A 21373-nucleotide genomic window follows, 5' to 3' on the forward strand; every position below is an offset into this window, starting at 1 on the left:
TGACTATCCAAAATAATCTAGCCCCCACAAGCTTCCACTGTGACACGTACGAAGACGCCGAAAACTGGCTGGACCAGTACGAACGCGTAGCTAAGGTCAATCAGTGGCGTCCGGACCAGAAGCTTTCCAATGTGTACTTCGCTCTTGAACGTAGCGCAAGGACGTTGTTCCAAAACCGCGAGGCACATTTGACAACGTGGGACGAATCTTGTCGTCGGCTACTTGACACCTTCGGAAGCACTGATCGCCGAGATAATGCACAACACCTTCTCGAGTTGCGCATTCAGAAGCCCAATGAAAGTGTCTCCATGTTTGCCGAGGACATGTCCCGTTTGTTTCGCCGCGCGGATCCCAACATGCCGGATTCGAAGAAGCTGAGCCATCTCATTCGCGGCGTCAAAGAACAGCTATTCGCTGGTCTCGTGCGTAACCCGCCAACAACAGTGGAAGAATTCATTAAGGAAGCCACAGCAATCGAGCCGGCGCTCCAGCAGCGTTGTCGGCAATACGAACGCCTGACTGACGATGCGCCTGCAGGAGCCGCAGTACTCACAGTGACAGACGAGACCTCGCTGCGTCAACTGATAAGAGACATTGTGCGCGAGGAGATTGCGAAGCAAACTGTGACACCGAAAGAGTTTACTGTTGCTTCGGTCGCTGAAGTTGTTCGCCAAGAAATTCGGCAAGCATTAGCACCTCCCGAGCCACTCCCTGAACCGAGTCCCGAGCCGCGCTTCGAGCCACGCGCATATAGCTACGCAGACGCTGTCCGTCGCCCGCTTTCTACCATGCCGGTACAGCAGTACCACCAGCGGCCACCAATTGCTGCCTGGATACAGCGGGAGCATTTCAGGCGACCCCAGCCTCGCAGGACCGACGTATGGCGCACTGCTGATCGCCGACCATTGTGTTTTCACTGTGGCGAACCAGGGCACATTTATCGTTTTTGCCCTCATCGCCAAGGTGGCATCCAGGAAATGTCACCTGCCACTCCGCGCCAGTTTCCAGAGAGTCATCCACGCTTCGACGACAGTGTCAGTCGGGAACGAGGCAGCTCAGCTAATCTGCGGTCGCGCTCGCCGTCTCCATTACGTTATTCTTCGCCGAACCGTCGCAGTTTCGCCGACGTGGTACGAGGCCGCTCTCCAAGCCCACGGTGGGGAAACTGAAATCAGCGACCTCCGGGGGGGAACGTTGCAAGTCGGCGAACCGCCCAAAATCCCCCATTATTGCTGAGAAACGAGCAGAGCAACCCGGAGAAACGGGACGCCGACGAATTTGTAAGTGCCGACCTACTCTTAACAATTGATGGGCACGACGTGACAGCTTTAGTTGATACTGGTGCAGACGTTTCGATAATGAGTGAGCAGTTGGCAGACCGGCTTAAGAAAGTCAAAATGCAATGGACGGGCCCTTATATTCGAAATTGCGGGTGTCAGATAATGGTACCTACAGGAAAATGTACTGCACGGCTCCAGGTAGGAAATACAGTTTTTGTCGCCACTTTTATGATTTTAAAAGAGTGCTGCAGATCACTCATCCTTGGAATGGACTTCTTGCGGGAGTACGGCGCCGTGGTTAACATACGGGACGGCGAGATAACCTTCTTAACTAGTACAAACACGAGCCAAGACGAAGAGCGCCGGCGTACATCGTTACGTGTCACCGACGACGACGTCTGCATACCACCACTATCATGCAGTCTTGTCTCCATAAGTTGCGGAGAACAGTTTGACAATGACGGTGTAGCCGAACAACTAACTACACTTCTGTTCCATCAAGGTATTGCCATCGCTCGGGGTATCTTCAGCCTAATCGGCGGTCGCACAGAGGTACTACTGACAAATTTTACCATTGAACGCCGGCACATCAGTAAAGGCACCGCTGTGGCGTACTTTGACGAAATTGACCACGTCCAACACTGCTTTGCTGTAAAAGAGGAATCAACCACCGATACGATGCCATCTACACCCGTCGTCGACGTTGACCCAGGTTTAGCACCGCAACAGAAACAAAGGCTCAGAGAACTGATTGACCATTTTAAGGACTGCTTCTCTACAACGTCCCGAGTGCGTCAAATACCACTGACGAAACACCGCATCATTACGGAGGAAACAGCAATACCCATCCGACAGCATCCGTATCACGTGGCTGAGAAAGAGCGTGAAGCAATACAGCAGCAAGTCAAGAAAATGCTAGAAGATGATGTCATCCAGCCGTCGAAAAGCCCTTGGGCATCGCCCGTGGTACTCGTTAAGAAGAAGGATGGTAGCCTGAGGTTTTGTATAGATTATCGCAAGCTCAATCGGGTTACGAAAAAAGACGTGTATCCCTTACCACGCATCGACGATTCCTTCGACAGGCTACGGCATGCATGTTACTTCTCATCGATGGACTTAAAAAGTGGATACTGGCAAATAGAGGTCGATGAGCGGGATCGCGAAAAGACTGCGTTTGTGACGCCTGATGGGCTCTATGAATTCAAAGTTCTTCCTTTTGGTTTGTGCTCCGCCCCAGCCACGTTCCAAAGACTAATGGATACTGTTCTCTCAGACCTTAAGTGGAAGACTTGCTTAGTGTACCTAGACGATGTGATTGTTTATTCTGCCACATTTGATGAACATCTCAGTCGGCTACTGTCAGTTCTTCAAGCCATACAATCCACTGGGCTTACCTTAAAACCTGAAAAGTGCCACTTTGGCTAAGAAGAACTACAGTTTTTGGGCCACATTGTAAGTCACACAGGTGTCAGACCTGATCCTGAGAAAATCGCAGCCGTCGCAATGTTTTCAAGGCCTACGGACAAGAAGGCAGTCAGAAGCTTCCTGAATCTATGCGCATATTATCGGCGATTTATTGCGGGTTTTGCACACATCACCTCACCGCTCACCTGCCTAACCAGAGAAGATGTCACGTTTGTGTGGGGCGAGGAGCAGGAGGCGGCATTTAACGAGTTGCGGCACCGTCTACAAACTCCGCCTGTTCTTGCCCACTTTGACGTGGATGCGCCGACAATGATCAACACCGACGCCAGCAATGTGGGTCTAGGTGCCGTCCTTGTTCAGCAGCAAGACGGCGCTGAGCGAGTCATCGCTTACGCGAGTAGAACACTGTCACGTGCCGAGTCGAACTACTCCACCACAGAGAAGGAATGCTTGGCTGTAGTATGGGCCATTACCAAGTTCTGCCCGTACATATGGGGCCGCCCATTTCAAGTCATAAGTGACCACCATTCTCTCTGTTGGTTGACCAACATGAAAGATCCATCTGCACATTTGGCACGCTGGAGCCTACGGCTTCAAGAGTACGACATGACAGTGGTTTATAAATCGGGAAGGCAGCACTTAGACGCTGACTGCCTTTCCAGATCACCGATCGAGTCGTCAGGCTGAGAGGATGACGAATCCGCAGGCTTTTTAGGAGCTGTTGGTGCGGCTATCATGTTTCAACAACAGCAAGATGACCACGAGCTCGCTTCACTAATTGATTTCTTAGAAGGCCGCGCCACAAACAAGCCCAGATTATTCTCAAGGAACTTGTCATCATTCTGCATACGAAACAGTGTTCTTTTTAGGCGGAACTTCTCTTCAACAGGGAAGAGATACCTACTGGTCATCCCTAAAACTCTCCGCAGTGAAATCTTGCAGGCCTGTCACGATGAAGCTACCTCGGGCCACCTAGGCTACACAAGAACATTAGCACGGATCAAAGAGAAATACTACTTGCCACGGCTCGCAACACAGGTGAAGCACTGCGTTCTAACGTGCCTTGACTGTCAGCGACGAAAAGTGCCACCTACGAAACCTGCCGGACTATTACATCCCGTTCATGTGCCGGAAACTCCGTTTGCACAAATTGAGATGGACCTTTTGGGCCCATTCACAATATCAACTGCCAGAAATAAGTGGATCATAGTTGCGACAGATTACCTTAAGCGTTACGCAGAAACCATGGCACTTCCGAGCACCGCAGCAGCCGAAGCCGCGCAGTTCTTCATCGAAAACGTCGTCCTGAGGCACGGTGCTCCAGCGGTCATCGTAACCGACAGGGGAACCGCGTTCACGGCTGAACTTTTTCGAACTGTACTCACGCTCATTGGCACAGCACACAGAAGGACGACAGCTTATCACCCGCAAAGCAATGGACTTACGGAGCACCTCAACAAGACTCTCGCAGACATGCTGTGCATGTATGTCGATGTGGAACACAAGAACTGGGACCAAATATTACCCTACGTAACATTTGCTTACAATACGGCTCGGCAAGAAACAACAAGAATGACGCCACTCAGTCTCCTCCACGGTCGAGAAGTGACTACAATGCTGGATGCTATGCTTCCTCATGATTCCAGCGATTCCGAGACTGACGCCGCAGATTATACAGAGCACGCCGAAGAAGAAAGACAGCTCGCAGGCGTTCGCATAACTAGCCAGCAAGACCGTGATGCGCGACGTTACAATCAACGCCATCGATGCGTCGTCTACCAGCCCGGCCAAAGAGTCGGGGTTTGGGCTCCAGTACGCCGCCGAGGCCTCGCGGAGAAGCTTCTGCGCCGATACTTCGAACCGTGCAAGGTTCTACGACGCCTCAGCGACGTCAACTATGAAGTCATTCCTGACAGCCAATCCTGCTCGAGGCGCCGTCAGGACCTGCCTGAGACTGTGCACGTGGTGTGCATGAAACCTTATTTTGCTGAATAACATAGACACTTGCTGGTCGGCTGAACTACCCGCCGAGCATCGGGACGATGCTTCTTCTGAAGGGGGGCAAATGCTGCGACGCCATCTGCGCCCAACCAAGCTGACGACGGGGAGGACGACCTCGTGTGTGCAAGCGAGCGTGCTATATATATATGCTATATATATATAGCACGCTATGATATATATATATATGAAATAGAAACGTCGACCGGTGGGGTTCGATCATGGTACCGCCAGCACACAAGTCTGCTACTCTAACCTTTATGACACACAGACATACCTTAAAAGGCTTACTAAACAATCCGTAAGAATTCCCCGTATATAAGTGAGCGCGTGGAAATGCTGCGCTCGTTTTCCGAACACCGGCGGTTTCCCGTCGGTTCCACCTCACTGTCGATGTGAAACACTACTGACGGCGCTCTTCGTCAAACCAGTGTGATCGACGTTTCGTACGTAGCTGAAAGCGCCCTGTTCTAAGTAGCTGGACTTGCCTTAAAGGGACCCTTAAATACTTCTAAAACATAGGAAGAAAGCGTTGCCAATCTGTTAACGGGGCTCCTGTGAACATGTGAGCCGAACATTATTGTACTGCATGAACCAGGGAATTTACACTCTCGTGTCAAAGCTGTGAAAAATTGCTTGCTGTCATATGCGCAATGTCGTCATGCAATGTCATCGAAAACAGCTGGAGCCACAACTGTTATTGCCAGATTTCGTGATAGTGAGAACAGTCTCCGGAATGAAATTATTGCTCATTTGAGTTAAACAAATGAAAAAAAAATTCTGTAATGCTCCGACAACATTCGAACGATTTATGGACACGATTCAGTGTGGAATTTGATGGGAAATATGCATGTGTTCCTTAGACGATGTTGTCATTTACGGCAGGACATTTCACGAGCGCAACCAAAGACCGGAAGCTGTGCTTCACTGCACACGGTAAGCTGGACTGATATTAAACTCCAAAAGTGCCATTTTGGCGAGTGTCAAACACTTGTTTTGGGTTTCCTCGCCGACAAAGGAGGCGTCCGCCCAGACCCGCAGAAGCTTGCAGCCGTTCGTGACTTCCAGCAGTCGAAGACGGTGAAAGACCTCCGCAGTTTGCTGGGATTATGTTCGTACTTTCGTCGTTTTGTTAAGGACTTTGCATGCCTAGCTCAGCCGCTCACGGCACTCCTTCACAAGGACACACCGTTTACATGGACTCCTGAGTGTGAGTCTGCATTCCGTCAACTAAAATTCCTGCTCACCTTAGCTCCTATTTTGCACCACTTTGATCCTGAGGCCCCAAACGAGCTTCACACCGATGCTAGTGGGGTGGGCGTCGGAGAAGTACTCGTACAGATACATGGCGGACGCCAACTGGTCATCGCCTAAGCAAGCCGTACTTTTATCAAGGCTGAGCGGTATTATACCATAACCGAATTGGAATACCTCGCGGTAGTCTTCGCCACCCACAAGTTTCCACCATACTTGTACGGCCGCCACTTCACGATAGTGACAGCCCCCATTCTTTTTGCTGGTTGGTTGGACTACGCGATCCATCTGGCCGATTAGCTAGATGGATCGTCATTTCGGCTTCAAGAAAACGATCTTTCCATCACATACAAGAGTGGTCGCTGTCACACCGATGCTGACTGTTTATCTCGCCTTCCGTCAACAAACATGCGAGATACGGACGATGAATTAGATGAATACCTCCTTACCATCTCTGAACAGTTTCCTGATGCGACCGCCTTCAAGCGTGAGCAAAAGCATTACGCTTCCATTAGACCTATTCTTGACGCCGCTCGGTCACCAACACGGGGCTCACCTTTCATAGCAAAAGGATAGCAACATAGCACTCGTCTTGTCTGCTTCTAGTCTCTGTCTGTGTCTCTTCGCGTTACAGTTCAAGATCATGTCACCTTTCATTATTGTTGACAGTTTATTGTGTACGACGAATTATTCTGCTGACGGCACTCTACTTCTCCTCGTGGTTCTCCAGACATCGAGACCTATGATCATTCAGGCCATAAACGGTGACATCACGTCAGGCCCCCTTGGCTTTGCTCGGACGCTCTATCGCCTGCGCCTACGTTTTTATCGGCCCAAGCTCTGGAAGACGGCGAAGCAGTACGTTTCCAGCTGTGCAATTTGCCAACGACATAAGCAGTTAACGACCCCTTCTGGGGGTACCCTGCAGCCAGTTAAGCCGCTGAGCTTGCCATTTGAAAAAGTTGGTTCCTACTTGCTGGGTCCCTTCCCCATTTCTACTACCGGACGTCGCTGGATTATTGTGTGCGTGTGGAATATATGGACCCGGTATGTTGAGACGGCGGCACTTGCTTCGGCTACAGCAGCTTACGTTTCATCTTTCCTGCTCTACTGCGTGATTCTGTGTCATGGTGTTCCACGCGTTGTGATTAGTGATCGTGGAAGGCAGTTTACTGCAGACGTTGTTGAAGAACTACTACGTCTTTGTAGATGTGATTACCAGCACTCGACCCCTTACCACCCGCAAGCAAACGGCCTCACTGAGCGCACGAGTCGTACGCTGACCAACATGCTTGCCATGTATGTCTCCAGAAATAAAAAAAATCGGGATTCTATTTTACCGTTTGTTACGTACGCTTACAATACTGAAAATCCTGAAGTAACAAGTTATGTGCCTTTCTTTCTTCTGTATGCGCGCAACCCCCAAAGCTTTACCGACACTATCCTTCGTGGTCTCCACATGATAAATCTTCCATAGGCCGAACTATTTTTCGTGCCAAAGAATCCCGTCGACTGGCCCGCCTCCGGACTCTCTCCTCTTAAAGGCCGTGCCAAGGCTCGTTATGACGATCGACATATGCTCGTCGCATTTGCTCCTGGGGACTTTGTTTGGCTTTGGACACCGGTACGGAAAAAGGGGCTGCACACAAAACTTAGGTCACGATACAGCGGCTCATATGTCATACTGAAATGCTTGAGTGACGTGACATGTGCCATCGCAAGAGTGACTTAGCACAACCAGTGGTCACGTAAAACGCAAGTCGTGCACCTAGCCCGACTCAAGGTGTACTACCACCGGGCTACATAACTCGCTCGGAGAGCTAAGTCTGCCCCTGGAGAAGCTATCACGCTGGAGGACACAGCCGAAGGAAGAGAAAGTAGAGGTTTGCGCGAGGAGCTGGCCACTGCCTGTTGGCGTTGCATGACCGTCCTGTCCCTTGCTCTGCGCGAACCACCTATCATCTTGTAAATAAACCCATCCCATCCGTAACAATTTCAAGTAGAAACTGCTCTGGGAGTTTTCAAGCATTGTGACACTCGCTCACCTACACGCCACCCGGTGTCATTATCAATGTTATGAAACTTGATCCAACCAGTATAAAGGACAGCGCTGCGGCGACACGAACTCCTGCGGACGCCGGCGCACGTCGAATTGATGACGGGAGCAAACAACTGCGGGCGGCGGCGCTATGTGCGCTCATAAAGTTCCGATCATTAGGAGTCAATATAGCTGTTTAGTGCCTCATCCATCCGTGCCGAACCATTATGAACCAGGATAAACCGCACTACGGCGGCAGCTGCGCATGGCGCTGCTGCTCAGGTCCCTACCTTGAAAGCGATCTGCGATGAGACAGCGTGCGCTGAGTCTTCGGAGCTTCGTGTGCGCTGTATTCTCGCGGCTTAGTTCGCGTTGAAGCGAGAGGCAGCACGAATCACACACATATATAAATATATATATATATACATATATATATATATATTGCCGCGACGCCATCTGTACCCAACCACGCTGACGACGACAACGTCGTGCATAACTCATTATCAGCTCCACCCGCTGATAATGAGCTATGCACAACGTTTCTTGTGAAAATTTGGTTCATCATTCTATGGCTCCTTAGTGGGCGACTGTACTTTTCCTACCCGTTAACGCAAAGCTGGAAAGGCAGACAACGTGACGCACAACGTCCGTTTAATTTATGTAGCTGTAATGAACCCCTTGTAAAGCTAAGGTGCCGGCAGACCCCATCTCGCGATGAATGTCGACGTTAATGCAGTTAGCATCAATGAAGTGCAGCGACACACCCTATTGCCACTGCGGACGAATGCAATGGCAATCTCGCTGCGAACCTCTTTGTCGAATGACACCGCGATGCAGTATATCTTGTCGTAATCACAGCACCCCAGTTGCAACTCCATAGTATTCCTAGTACCCTGGCTGTAACTCCGCTGAAACGGCTCTCCATCAAGTGGCCGCGCTCGATGCATAGTTGTCTGCTGTGGATGCAGCGCTACCGCTGTAATATGGTCAAGGCTACATACCCCTTGTGTCACCGTGGCGCATACATTCTGGACGACTGGCCAGGAATGTGCACATATACCAGTATCACGTACCCAGAGCCCGACGCTGCCTGTTTGGCCAGTCAGCAGCCAACAAGTTGTCTATTCGGCTGCGTACCCAGTGGCCCATGTTTTCCGCTCCGCAAGACTGCAACCAGCATACATCTAGTGGCTGAAGCTTGTCACAACTTGGCTCACTGGGTGAAAGAGGTTACATACATACCGCAAAGTGGGTAAAGTTAGCAAAGAAGGAAATTTCTGAGAGTCTCCGCTAAGTGTTGTACCCGGCGTAAAGCACTATGCATTCCCTTTCCAAGTTCTCGGCTGTGCGGCAAGACCGTGCAAGCCATCCCACTGCCACGTGGCGGGAAAGCTTGCTTTGTCCGCATACTGCGATCAGCATAAGCTGCCCATTTGGATTCATTTCGTTTGATTGCTGCACGAGGAAAGGCAAGATGTACAGCTCGCAAAAAGTGAAAACAAATACAAGGAAACCGGTAAAATTGAAACAGTAGAATTGAGAACGCTGTGGGATAGGTGAGGATGCTTAGTTGTTTCTTCTAAGCCCCCATAGAGGTAGTGATGATCAACTGGCCTCCTAGAGCTTCGCACCCTTTTGACGACGAATACTGCGCGCAAGCGCAATGGCACCTATGGCGTACACTACACCGACAGAATTCTAGGTATCTTTTTTTGTGTGTGTACTACTAAAAATCACCTGGACAGCTTCCTGTCGGTAATAGCGCTGCAGATCACGCCGTCCTTTCTTGAAAGTGTTTGGTTTTGGTGCCGTAGCAAAACGCAGCTCCAAAAGATATGTGGCATCAGGGTTATTTAATCTTCGTTATGGAGGACAGCGGAAGATTTATTTAGGGTGCTATAAGTAAGGGCGCTAAATGTATGGTACGTGACGGTACCTTGAACGACTTGTCTTCATGCATCCGAATGGCGACGCTGTGGGCGCGACGACGTAGGCGTAGATGCGCTTCTTGCCGCGCGGGCCTTCTGGTGGTTTGCAGTGCGCGTGACCGCCGCTTACATCGAAGCCAATGCGCCATTCGTCTTCGTGACCCTTCTTCGTATAGCCAGAGTAATAGCCAGAGCTCAATCTGCTTCCTGCACATTAACAGCTCGAAAAATGTCACGCCATCTTCGAATGGCGATTTCAGAGCGCCCCGGTGGCGCTCCAAAGTCGTGCATAGCAGCGTTTCAGCTGTTTTGCAAGTTTAACTCAGCCACGACAGGGATAATCAGGTTTCTATATCTAAACTGCAGCAGGCCTAAATCCAGCAATATAGGAATTGCTCCTTTCACGACATCTGTAGCGCTGATCGAGCGCAGTGAAACACACATTCGAATCCGATCTATGCTAGCGTAGATAGGCTTCAGGTTTTCTAGATTTCTTTCATCCGACATCTCACTATATGCATGAATTCATGTGCCTAGACTCAGTCACTTTTTCTTTGCCCCCTTCGAAATTCGACTGTGCTCACAGGTCGATCGTTAAATTGTATTTTCTCTTCGTATTCATTGTATCACAAGCTGCGTTCAAGTCATCGAAAGAAAAGAGTGACATAAGTAGCCGCATGATTTACACGTTCTCCACTTGGCGATGTTTAGCATTCACCGTTTGCTAATGAGTTTGTGCCATCCACTACCCCCTTTTCTATTAGCGTCACTTTCAAACTGTTCCTGCATTCTGTCGTTAGTTCGGGGCCTCCAAATTTGTCTTTAAATTGTCAGTGCACAATAAGCACTGCTTATGGTTTTGTACGGTGTCCTCGATTGTTCGTGGACACCTGTCGTGATGCTTAGTAAATAAACGAAGTGCTGTTCAAACATATGAAAACGGACCGCCGAGCCTCGGGTCTAAGTGAAAGTGGCTGTATTCAACGTGACAATCCATTATATGAACCGTTACATTAAACAAAGTAGTTGAAGCTCAACAGGCGTGGATATTGAAAGAAATCCTGCGAAATATGAAAAAGGACAGCGCGACTAGTAGTTCTGGAAGTGAATGGCACGGCATACAAAGTGCAAAATCTTGGAGAAGTTTGCCTCAGTACGTCACGAAAAAATAAAATTTAGTAGTCTCTTCAGAAATAAATACATGGTAAAGTTCAGAATTCGTGCCCTTTCCACTATGCTGGCACTGGCCAAATTTAAGTATTCGTCGGAGACAAGAGAAACCACGATGCTGAAATTCGATCGCGCTTTACACTTCCAAAAAACAATATTCGTCTGGAAGATTTAGGGCATCTCGTGATAAACTCAGTTTGAGCGTTAAGCCAGTACTCGGGCACACAAATGTGTGCAAACTCTATTTTGCTAAGAACAAATACTAATTCGAATTCCTTGCCACAAATTCTTCCACGATCAGTTACGCCTGTGAGAAAGTAAGCTTTGTTACAGCTTCTAAAAGTAAGTTAGTAAGAGTCCTACAAAAAGCAGTAACGTACACTTTTACTACATGGCCTGGTGTCCCGCCAGGATCGGACAGCGGTAACGTGTTTCTGAGCATGAAGTCGCCGGTACAATTCCTGATCATGCCAGATACGTTCTAATGTAGGTCGATCGAAAAACGTCTTGTGTGTTGATATTTCGGAAAATGGTAAAAAGAAATTACCTAGACAAAGACAACAGGAGCCAGCAACTGCGCTATGGCGTTCCTCATAGCCAAACCGTGGTACTTGAATTAGTATGTAGGAATTAGATTATCGGGTTTAACGTGCCAAAACCACTTTCTGATTATGAGGCACGCCGTAGTGGAGGACTCCGGAAATTTAGACCATCTGGGGTTCTTTAACGTGCACCTAAATCTAAGCACACGGGTGTTTTCGCATTTCGCCCCCATAGAAATGCGGCCGCCGTGGCCGGGATTCGATCCCGCGGCCTCGTGCTCAGCAACCCAAAACCCACTGAGCAACCACGGCGGGTGTATGTAGGAATTCGAGACGTCTCATTCAGATTTCTTGCCGTGCCATGACGTGACCCACCGCCGTGGCAACAATTACTGTGCCGATGCAAAAAAGAATGCACATTACTGTGCGTGCTGACTGGGCCGAGCGCAGCAACAACGAGGCCCACCGAACCCTACCACTTAGTGAAATCTCGTGTTTAAAGCTGACGGCCAATATTTCCACGTGCCAGTGTGTCCCGAAGTAGCTACAATATGTACTTCTGGGCTAGATTTTGATACTGTGGTTGAAAGCTGCGATCTTCTACATACTTATGGATACTTAGGAGCGCAGCATGGTAAGCAGCTAAGCGCCAACTTCCCGACTTAGGTGCTTATTTATACTGAATCTGTCTTGACAACCCGATACTCCACATCATGTTGGAATGTCAGCTCAGTGCTCAATACTCGGACCAAGCTGTTACCTGGAACAGGGCTCCGTCGTGACACCCCTTCCCCCCCCCCCCGCTCCATATATATTTTACGAACGACATACCTAGCATGTAAGCTTGACTGAACACTAAATTAGCACTTCAACGCGAAACCCGCAATTTGCTCTATGATGTATGGGCGATATGCTGAATAGTTCCTGTGAATTACTTTCGCGAACTAGAAGTAGACTAGTACGACTCGAACAGCTTTGGAGAACGACGCTTGAGCCATGCCACCGACCTAAGAATAATATGCATTGTTACGACACCGCATTCGAGAGCCTGAAGATGGTTTCGTGGTTTCCTTTTATATGCCAGCAAAATGATGAGACACACGAGCAGCATGCACTAGCAATTTCGAAGAAATGGAGAATAACAGCTCAGGGCTTTTGTGCGGAGCTCTACGCTGCACCGATCAAAACACTTAAAAGCCGACAAGCATCACTGAGAGCTCTAATAATGAGAGTAATTACTAACCTGCCGGCAGTCGCACAATTTAAATAACTACAGGAACAAATTTTGTTCGACAAAATAAAGGAAATCTCATGCAATATACGAAGGAGGCTGCTGCTATGCGACTGAATTATCAGTATGAAGTTGGGGTAGAATGCACTAAAGGACATACAGTGCCTACTTTTAAAAACAGGCCTGCAATACCACCTGTATGGTGCTACCACCTGCTCGAAGCGTTAAGTGGGCTGCAGAGAGAGAGAAAAAATAAAGGGAAAAGGCAAAGATGGCAAGGGGGAACGGATAGGGGGAATAGAAATCAGGCAGAGAGAGAGAGGCTGTGAATGTGCGCACGTGTCTGGACAGCACCGCGCTATCAGAGGCCGTCGCACAAATAGGTTGTTTTCAAAAAACGCAAAAGTAACTTCACTGTCTTCTGTGCCGATGACAGGCGGTACCGGTGCCGCAGTAGTGCCTGCGCGCTCAGTGGACGATCATCTAGTTGCCTCAGTGCATTGGGCGGTGATTGTCTTTGTATGCCATGTTGCGGGCCGCGGCACAATAAGTGGTCTATATATGTTCTCCCTGCAGCCACAGACATCACATGTAGGACTCCAAGCCATTCCGATTAGTGATGACACATACTGCCAAAAATGTCAAATATGGGATACAAAAAATTATGAGTTGCCTGAATGCATTATGTTCAGCGACGAAATTACTCATGTCAAACGAGACTACTTAAAAGATGCATACATCGACGAGACCTTTCTTTTTTTTTATGACTGCTGTTTAGAGTGATCTGCGTTTTCATCTTTATAATTCCAAAAATAATAATTTGGAGGTTACCGTAAGATTTCTCTCCCTCTCTCTCGAAAGAGGGAAATGGTTAAATATGGTGGACTCAGTGTACGAATTTCAGGCATATATATAGAGATTACCTCCGTTTTATCATTAATGCTGCGCTGAAGCAGGGGGCTCAGGCGTGCTTTTCAAGTCAATTAATGGGCGCTACAAGGACTTGATTTCGGTTTCATTCAGGTTGAAAATATTTGAGCAAGAGCAACTAAACTAACCGGAATATGCCACCTGCGGGAAATCCAACTTATGCAGCAGTTTTTCCGAAAAATATGTTCCAGTGCAAAATTGACCCCAAATTTTTATTTCCATTGAGTTTTCCAGGACGAGTTCGAACATCGTGCTATGTATGGAACGGAAATATCGGGCCATCGAGAACAGTGCCGCTGCACGTGCACTGTATGGCGAAAAGTGTACACGTTACCGGAAACCCCTGTTTTACCAGCTGTGCAAGCACCTCACAAGCACGAACGGTTTCTTCATCCAATTGTGCTTGTTTTGGAGAAAAGGAAGGTCATTTTTTTGCTGCCATGACCAATACAGTAAGCACTGATACCGAAAGTGTACGCATAGGCGAGCATCGCAAAGAAAGTGAACGGCATGCGACGTAGGTAATGCGCTAAATATACGGTGCAGAATATTTTACTCGCAAGCAGCACAGGATACCGAAATTTGGTCCTTGTGACCGCGAGTGGCTGGAAGCGCCAGCGCAGGTCAAGGAGAATGCGCGGCAAAGACTCGGGGAGTGGCATTGTGCTCGCAAATATCTCGGAGACAAAAACAATCCGAACGCGATCACGTAGGCGTAACTGGCCCTGTCCTGAACAGCTGAAGTCGAAGAGAACGGTGTGCACGGCGTCTTCCGTGTATAAAAGAAAAAAAAATTCACCATAAATAATTATAGCAGCCAGACCCGCAGAAGCCGAAGGTTTCGCGAACGGAATAAATACCACCTCGATACCATTCGCCGTAACCTCTCCCTTTTCGGCTGGCTACCTGTGGGCGGGTACATCGCCTATGCTTGCGGCGTCCCATGTGATGGAGAACGCTTAGGAGAAAGCATCTTGCTTTGTAACAGTGCACATCAAAAGCAGGATGGGCACATGTAGAACGACACAAACCGGGCGAAGGTTTTCCTTGCGGGCACCAACTCCGATTCCTAATAAAAATACCTGGAAAGCACAAATAGTCTCATTGGACAACCGGTGGACCAATTCGAGGAAAATTGACGCTTTCGACAGAACAGGGTAACTTGTAACAACTGTGAGAAAAACAAGTTTAATGTAAGGCTTCATATTTTTTTTTCTTGCTAGAAAATGCTAAGTTTCACACACATAAAACTTATGCACAAAGTTTACACATCCACAACTTTGCACCGAAACAAAGAAAGCCTATATTGCGGTTCTGTCCACTGCATCTGGTAGAACATCTACGCGCAAAAATTCAACGTATGCATTTACAGCTTGAGTGAAATTTTGACAAAGCTCACAAAGGTTTTGCAAAAGCTCTAGTATATGTAGGACTTTTGCAGTATATATCTAGCATATTTAGTATATGGTAGCATACCTTTCATCGGTGAACAATAAATCAGTTTTGTAAGGTTTACATTGTTTAATAGCTGCAATTCACGAAATTGCGACTGAGTTATAGAGTTCAACATTGGTACTTGAGTTCTGCAATAATCACCAATTTCTGAAAATTTTGCTACCTGAATAAGTCACTCCCCTGGCTATGCCACTAATCCCAGTACTTCGTAGCCGTTGACGATTTATACACACTGTGCGACGCTCTACCGCCTCATGATCGCTCCCGGTCTTACACGTTGCTATGATTGGGGGTTCAATCGCATCGCTTGTGATCCGTTGTCAAGATTGGAGTCGTGCATGAATTAGAAGGTAGCTGGCCCTTGCCGTCGTCCAACTTATCCACGCTGAGGATGTTGATGAAGGGAGGGACTCCTTTTCATCGAGAATGAGGAATATGGGTTTCTTTACAGCATTTATATCAGTCGAACATGACTGTGTGAGAAAGTACATCAGTCTGACATGACTGCTTGAGAGAGAGTGTCAGTCTAACATGACTGCTTAAGAAAGTGTGTCGAGCATCCGCACAACAGCGGCTTATAAGCACTCGGTCCCCCCTTGATTCCAAGGGGACGGAAAACGTTCGTCCAGTCATTTTAAACAAGCCGCCTCTCTACCGGGACGGGTTACATACACACACACACACACACACACACACACACACACACACACACACACACACACACACACACACACACACACACACACACACACACACACACACACACACACAGGTGCAATGAACCGGAGCCGACGTCAGAGGGGCTCCGTAGAACTCGGAGCCGTCCCGAGTAGCGTGCCCGGGTAGCACATTGTCTTGCGTCTTGGTCGGCGCGTGGCAAGGAGTGTCAGTAGGCGTTCCCGCGGCTCAGTAACAATAGTTGGTCCGCCAAGCCCGTTTAGTTACAATGGCGACTTCTTCGAACTCAGCTCCAGCGACGGAGAGTTGACGACGCACGTATTGTTGTTCACACGCAGTCGACTTGGTCACGCCGTGGCTAGAGGTGTGCTGCGACGTTCCGGCATGTTGCCTCCACAGTCGCAACTGGTTGGCAAAACTTGCACTGCAGCTGGCCGTTCTTAACAGCGCCTCCATGGCCCGGAAAATCTCAACTGTCTAGCGCTGACAACCGCTGGGCACGAAGGGAACGGCTGGTGGCCAGGGGGTGATGCCTTGGCTCGCAGCGACAACGCGTGTAATGATGTCACCACCCCAAAACATCTAACAAGGACAGGCAACTGCAAAATGAACCCCACAACACGGCTCTGCGCCGAGATGACGTACCTTGGCTCTCACTTTAGGCCCGCTATAGCGGGTCTAAAGTGAGAGCCAAGGTACGTCAGCCAAGGTACGCCAAGCTTTTTGAAACCAATAGGCTTCAAAAAAAAACATAAGTGCAGAAACAAAAAAAATCCTACATTTCGCTATGCCAATTTCTGAAGCAATTTCGTGCTGACAAATTCAGCAATCATGCAAAGAATCCTGCTTAATGAGATGGGATCTTCTTGGCGAAATAAAATTTACACTAGTAACCCTAAAATTCAGAAGGGACCCTCAAACGTAGAATTCAAATTGGTCTGCTCAAACCATCCGCATTGCTATGCAACTTTCCCTTCTTATATCCAACGGAGAAGTTGTACTCTTGGAGAGCGAGACTCCATCGGAGAAAGCAGCCATTTTTGTCTGACATTTCATTGAGCCACGTCAGAGGACAGTGGTCGGTCTCGAAGATGAACTTCGCTCCGTACAAGTAACACGACAACTTCTGGGGGGCCCAAACTAAACAAGCGCATTCCTTCTCTGAAGCGCTGTAGGCTTCCTCTCTTACATTTAGTTTACGGCTGGCATAGAGGATAGGATGCTCCTCGTTATCGTCGCCGACCTAAGTACCACGCTCATACCTCTGTCGCTTGCGTCACATTGAACTATGAATTCCTTTGTGTAGTCTGGCGCGCGAAGTACAGGACGAGGAACCAATAGCGTTTTCAAACTTTGGAAAGCGTTCTCTTTGTCCTTATCCCAGTGTACGCTACTCGGTTCTCCCTTTCGGAGGGCGCCCGTTAATGGACTTGCCATTTGCGAGTAATTCGGAATGTACCGTTGATAGTACCCCACAAGTCCCAAAAATGAACGAAGGTCTGTTTTCGTGCGCGGCTGAGAAAATTGTCCAATCGTAGCTTTTTTCAGCTCGGCCGGCCGTCTCGTGCCTTGGCCGACAACATGGCCCAGATAAGTAACCTGTAAACAACCAAATCTACACTTTTCCGATTTCTTCGTTAAGCCGGCTTCCCTCAACCATGAGAACACCTGTTTGAGGTGCGATACGTGTTGTTCCCAGCTGTCCGAAAAAAAGTGCTACATCATCCAGATATGGCAAGGCAAACCCCTGCAAGTCTTTTAGGACAATAGCCATTAACTTAGAGAAGCTGAACGGGGTGTTCTTCAGCCCGAAACTGAGCGCGAGAGGGCGAAATGTGCCTACAGGAGAGATGAATGCGGCATAGCGGCTGGCACTTTCTGAAAGTGGAACTTGCCAGTACCCCCACACGAGATCTATAGTTGAAATGTATTTAGCAGCGCTAACTCTTTCTATTCGTTCCTCAATGTTGGGTATCGGGTACAGCTGATCCCTAGTGAAGGCATTTACCTTCCTCTAGTCAACACTCGGACGAGGGTCCTTGTTAGGGTTTCTACCAGTATTAGCGGTGACGTGTAGTCCCTCTCAGCAGGCTCAATAACGCCACACTCTAGCATGCACTGTATCTCTGCCTCGATAATTTCTCTCTGTCTTGTAAACACCCTGCAAGGCTTTGATCTAACTGGTTCGGTTGATGTCAGTTCTATTTCATGCGTTACTAGTTCGGTTATACCTGGCCGATCGCTGAACCTGTCGATATATTCCCCTAACACCCCTTTTAGCTCATCTAGCTGCTCGGGTCTTAGAGCGTGCGAGCTTACCGAGTGTTCTACTGCATCTTCTAGGCCGATTTCAGAGTTGGAGGTCGCCCTATACTCCTTAAACTTGGTACTAGTGCCATCCTGCTCTTTGATGGTATAGTTAACGACTCCGCTCCGCTCTATATACGGCTTCATCAAACTGCAGCGATATATCCTCACCTCCTTCCTGCAACCGGGCGTTTTCAGAGCATAGTTAGTATCTGAAAGTTTGTGCAACACTTTAACGGGCCCGTCCCAGTGAACTTCAAGCTTGTTATTTCTTGAAGGTTTGAGGATCGTTACCTGGTCTCCGGCGTTAAACGTACGAAGCCTCGTGTTCTTGTCGTAATAGAATTTGGCGTTCCTTTGAGCTACTCCCATGTTCTTTCCTACTAGTTCTTGGGTTGCGCTTAGCCGTTCCAGCAAATTTAGCACATATTCAACCACTGTTGGACTCCCCTCTTTCCTCCCACACAGGCACGTACCCAGGATTTTTTTTCGGGGGGGGGGGGCCACCACCTCCATCATTATCATCATCATCGTCATCATCATCATCATCATCATGTTTTACGTCCACTGCAGTACGAAGGCCTCTCCCTGCGATCTCCATTTACCCCTGTCCTGCGCCAACCGATTCCAACTAGCGCCCGCGAATTTCCTAATTTCATCGCTCCACTTAGTGTTTTGTCGTCCCCGATTGCATTTTCCTTCTCTTGGTACACATCTTGTAACTTTAATGGTCCAACGGTTATCTAACCGGCGCATTACATGACCTGCCCAGCTACATTTTGTCCTCTTGATGTCAATTAGACTATCGTCTATAACCGTTCGCTCTCTGATCCAAACCGCTCTCTTTCCCTCTCTTAACGTTATGCCTAGCAATCTTCGTTCGATCACTCTTTGCGCGGTCCTTAACTCATTCTCAAGTCTCTGCCCCATATGTCAGCACTGGCAAAATGCACTGATTGCACACCTTACTTTTCAATAATAACGGTAAGCTTCCAGTCAGGAGCTGGCAATGTCTGCCGTGTGCGATCCAACCTATTTTTATTCTTCTGTGAATTTCCTTCTCATGATCAGGGTTCCCTGTGATTAATTGACCTAGGTAAACGTACTCCTTCACAGTCTCTAGTGGCCGACTGGCGATCCTGATCTCTTGTTCCTTTGCCCGGCTATTTATCATTATCGTCATCTTCTGCATATTAATATTCAACCCCACTCTTACACTCTCTCTGTTAAGGTCTCCAATCATTTGTTGTAACTCGTCTGCATTGTTGTTGAATAGAACAATGTCATCGGCAAACCGAAGGTTGCTGAGATATTTGCCGTCGATCTTTACTCCTAAGCCTTCCCAGTTTAATAGCTTGACTTCTAAGCACGCAGTGAATAGCTTTGGAGAAATTGTGTCTCCCTGTCTGACCCATTTCCCTAAAGGTATCTCCCTGCTTTTCTTGTGTAGAATTAAGGTAGCTGTAGAACCTCTGCAGATATTCTTACGCGAAGGATCAGTCAGTAAGACGAGAAACTATTTACAGATTATATTTACAACAACGGTTGCAGCGCTGACCGGTTAGATTCACAGCGCGAGCCCAGTTCATTCTTCCTCCTCTTTTCTGGATGATGGCGCCCACGCACCTCGTTCAAACAAACAAATACCACACGCATGTAGCAATGTTTTTCAAGATTTTTACGTAAGCGTTCTGTAGTGCTTGATTACGTAGTGCCTCTATGACTGCTGGTATCTCTACTGAATCAAATGCATCTTCGTAATCTATATAAGCCACATAGAGAGGTTTATTGTACTCTGCAGATTTCGCGATAACCTGATTGATGACATGGATGCGATCCATTGTAAGGTGTCTCTTCCTGAAGCCAGCCTGTTCCCTTGGTTGACAAAATCCAGTGTTGCCCTTATTCTATTGGAGATTATTTTGGTAAATATCTTATATACTACTGGGAGCAAGCTAATGGTCCTTTAATTTTTCAATTCTTTAACGTCTCCTTTTTTGTGGATTAGTATAATGTCTGCATTCTTCCAGTTTTCTGGGACCCTTGCAGTCGATATACACTTCGTATAAAGAGCCGCCAGTTTTCTAAGCATTATGTCTCCTCCATCTTTGATTAAATGGACTGTTATTCCACCTTCTCCTCCCACTCTTCATCGTTTCATATCTTGCAGCGCCCTTCTGACCTCATCGCTAGTTATGGGAGAGTTTCTGTATCCTGTTCATTACTGTTTCTAAGTGAGGTATCGTGTCTCCTCTGGGTACTGTATACAGGTCAGCTTAGAATTTTTCCGCTGCTTTTACTGTATCTTCGAGATTGCTTATGATATTATCCCTGTTTCTTTTAGTGCATACATCAAGGTTTGTCCTATGCCAGGTTTCTTTTTTACTGATTTCAGGCTGCGTTCATTTTTTTACGGCTTCTTCAGTCTTTCACGTGTTATCCCTGTGATCTTTGCTTTCCCCTTTCCCATTCCCCCGGTGTAGGGTAGCCAACCGGACGTTATTCTGGTTAACCTCCCTGCCTTCTTTTCTCTTTCCTCCCTCCTCCATAGTTTCGAATATCAGTTATTTTCGCCTTGTGGATCAGTTTTGACAGTTCCGCGAATTGCGTAACGCTGTGCGGCCGCCAGTCCCATAGAACCGCGTAGAGCGCAGGACTCTGCGATTCTAGACGTACTGCGCGCACCGAGAAAGGTTCGAAAAACACCCACATAAGCACAGCAGAGAAGTGGCTACGTGAGGCGGTTGGTTCGACCGATAACTGTAGAAGCGTCATTCAAAGCAATATTTCTCCACTTCCGGCGGCGTTTTCTCTACTTCCGTTTTAAATAAAAAGATGTTGATCCATAAATGTTCTCATAAACAACGGTTAACATTTTTATTATTCGCTTTTGCTTGCAGTTTGATTGTTGCGTTGGCTGTCTCCCTTAGTAGATTGCTTAATTTCTCAACTCCTTGCGATTTTTGTTTCCGGTTTCCAATTTTGCACGAAAAGTGCTATACAATTAAGGAAAAACAGACGAGGTAACTGGCGACAGTCATCTTGCTTATGGGTTTAAGGGTTATTGCAGGGTTTCATTATGGACGCTCTTTCAAATAATTTTATTTCCCACCTTACCTAACCCATATCACCTGTAT

Source organism: Dermacentor albipictus, unplaced genomic scaffold (genome assembly GCF_038994185.2).
Source record: "Dermacentor albipictus isolate Rhodes 1998 colony unplaced genomic scaffold, USDA_Dalb.pri_finalv2 scaffold_34, whole genome shotgun sequence".
NCBI lineage: Eukaryota > Metazoa > Arthropoda > Arachnida > Ixodida > Ixodidae > Dermacentor > Dermacentor albipictus.